Source organism: Cupressus sempervirens, chromosome 4, assembly GCF_028749045.1.
Source record: "Cupressus sempervirens isolate cs-2001-9-10 chromosome 4, ASM2874904v1, whole genome shotgun sequence".
In the NCBI taxonomy this organism is placed as follows: Eukaryota; Viridiplantae; Streptophyta; class Pinopsida; order Cupressales; family Cupressaceae; genus Cupressus; species Cupressus sempervirens.
Window position 1 is genome coordinate 331,734,603 of NC_143121.1, and position 3,550 is coordinate 331,738,152.

A 3,550-nucleotide genomic window follows, 5' to 3' on the forward strand; every position below is an offset into this window, starting at 1 on the left:
TTTGTAGTTGTTTGGATATTTTGTCTTTAATTAGACATCCTTCTTAATTCACATATTTTCCTATTCTTTTAATTCCACACTTTAATCCATAACTTGACCTTTCATATATATATGAAACCTAATGTCAAGTAAGCTTGAATACCCTTTCAAAGAAACATTTAACATCCACTAGGTTAACTTTCATTACCTATTTAATTGACAAAATTATTTTGTTGCTAGTCGTCTAACATTGAAAATGAATCACTTGATTATTACTAAGTTCCTATGGTAGCAAAATTGACTTAGTTTACATTGAATTCCTTTGGTAGCCAACTTGACTCAGTTTACATTCATACCCTTCATTGATCGACATAACTTGGTTTACACTTATTCTCTTTGATGACCAATTGAGCTTGGTTCCTTATTAATTCTTCTCAACTGATGCTGGAGTCTTCTTCAGTGCACAACTAAGCTTGGCTAACACTATTTGTTCTTGATTATAGTGTGCCATTCGTGTAACATCAATGAAAATATACAATTGAATATTTTTTTTCAACAAGAAACTGTCTAGAAATATATAGAGTTGAAATTTTAATCAAAGAGACCTATAGGTACTTTTGCCAAAGTCCTAAACGATTCACAAAATTATAATAGTTTTCCAAGGGAATAACTAATGGGAGAAAAATTCTTAAGGATAATAATGCTATATGGATCTCTTTGGATGGACTGGCTCATCATTTTTTTGAATATCCATCGTTGCTTGGTACAATGGAGTCAACTTGCAATGATCAGGGTGGTCAATGGAAATATGGCGAGCTCCTTGAAAGGGTAAATAATGTAGAGACACTCTTAACATTAACAACTATCCTACCCATGCTAGAGGAAATAAGAAATATAATGAAAAAAATCCAACAAATATTTATGTATATTGTAGAATATAATACGTTGCATAAAATGACATGCATGACCCACAATAATCCCTATAGAAATCTAGATTCATATTCTATGGATGAAAAACTTTCAGGGTGGATTAGAATAATTTTTTTGGATAATCTTGATAAATTTTTAAATATTGATGCAAAGGGGGAGTTATGTGCCAATGTACAGGGTGTTGAGATACCAATGCACTACTATGGTAGGCTTGTGTATATTAGAAAAGGAAAGAAAGTCACATAGCCAAAATTAACTATTACAAACGAAGTGTTTGAAAAAAATGTTGAGTTTGTAGTGAATTCTATAAAGGATATTTTTTTATAATATTTCCTAAAAAATTAGAGAAAGATTGGCTTGACATGAATTACACAAATCAATGTGTATTGTGTTTTTCCATTATTGGAATTTAAGAAGTCCTAAATATTTTAGAGATAGGTTATTGGTTTTGATAGATCAATTTTGCAAAATCAAACAAATCAATGGAGTGATTATAAATGGAGTTAAATGAATCACGTTTGAGAGAGAAGTCCTATCATTTTTCCATTACAATGAAGGAGCAATACAATCTTATGCAGAACCCTAGAGAAGAAGGATAGGTAACCAAATTTTGGAGAAATCTAGCTTAGAGCGAAGTGTTGCGAGATTTAGTATCAAAAAAAATTCAAGCTTGCTAAATTATGTTTGAACATGATATTGGGGTCTATGAAGGATGAGAGAATTTGTAGTGATTTGGGGTTCCTAAAGTCAAAGGTAAGAAATAAACTAGACAAGTATTTGGAAAATTGTCCAAGGTTGTATACATCTAGATATAAAATCAATAATTTTACTTAAGAAAGGGAACTAAAAATGTGGAGGAAGAAATGTCAAAGAAGAGGTTTGGGCAACATTTCAAACAATGAGATCACTAACTCAAGTAGTGGTATTAGTATTGGTAGCTTTGATGTTGAAGTTGAGGACTAGGCAAGCAAAAGTATGTAGATTGGTACTAGAGAGAACATGGAGCATGATAAAGGACTGTTTGAACTTGATGGCAAGGAATCTAAAGACTTGGATGATGAGATGTTGTGGCAAGTTTAACAATTATGGTATGATGTGTCAACTCTGAATTTATTACTTATTATTAATTACTACAATCTACATTCTAGATTTTGGACAATATCTTTGAATTTAACCATGATTCATCACTAATGCATAATAAGTTACATCATTTTCTAAATGTCCAATGTCAAAGGAACTTGTACATTTTATGTTGGATGATGCCATGAATCAAGATTCATTCAAATATTACCATTACTATTATTTTTTGTTTGCATTATTATGCTCATATGTTATGTTGTTATGGTACAATCCTTGATGATTTTTATGAAATTAAAGTAATTCAGATGATAAAATTTATATTCATTCTCATTTTTTTTTACACATGATAATTGATACAATTCAATGAATTCATGTTGTAAAAGTTAAATTTGAATATCCAATTTCATAATCATGAGTTATAAGTACTAAATTCACAACCATTACATTTAGCAAATGAGCTTGAATTCCCTTCTATAGAAATATATAAATAAGGGAGCAACAACAATTTCGGGTCATTTTTTCTCATGGGAAGAGTCTTAGAGTAGCATCGAATTCAGTATCAAAAACATTTTTTTCCTTTGCACTTGACATGCATATTAAGAAAAATAACATTTGGATTCTGCTATGTTTATCTTGTTCAAGAAACAAAGTTCAAACTTTAAAATCATATCAAACAATTACAAATAAAAATAAAGTAAACACTACAAAGATGATTAAAATCACTTTCCAAGTTTCACATACTCTGATGGATGTCTTATGAGATTGAAGATTCGATCAACTTTTTTAGGATGTTGAATTCTTCTTTGTTTGAAGTTTGGATATTTGTTATGTTAAATAGTAGATGACCTTTAACTTTGCCAAACTTCCATATTTAGAAGATTTACTTGAAAGCAATACTACATCCAATAGTTCCTTTAGGAGTTGAATCCTGAGGAAACTTGACTACTTCAAACATCATTTTGGCCTCGAACTCTTTTTGGTAAGCTTCCCTTCCAACGAATGTGTTGAAAAATTACTAGGGCAATCATTAGGCAAACCAAGACTTATCATTTTATTTTTTTTGTCATCCATCTTGGTGATATTGCTCCCAATCGAGTTCAAATATTCCTCTCCTTCCCTTTTACTCTTGTATTTTTGAATGATAACTGATGACTTTATTGATGCACTAACATGGTCAAGAACTCCTTGGTTGACTGAATACTTGTCACTATGTGTGTTGATTATGTGTATAATTTTTCTTGTAGTCTTCTCAAGCTTAAAAAGGTCTTTGTTCTTCTTTATCCACTTTTTGACAATCCCACAAACAACTTGGAAACTTTGATGCAATTCAAACCAATCGCACAACCTATTGGTATTTACCATAATTTCCCTCCACATTTTTTTCTTAATTAGCTTGATTTTTATTTATTCATTTGACTCAAACAAGTTTTTCTCATAGGTTGTGATTGTTTTATTTACCTTCTATACTGCTTGCACCATTGTGACAACTAATTTTCACTTTGTTTCTTTATTTTCTCGGGTTTCTATTGCCAGTATTTTGATTTTTCCCTCTCATTGTCCA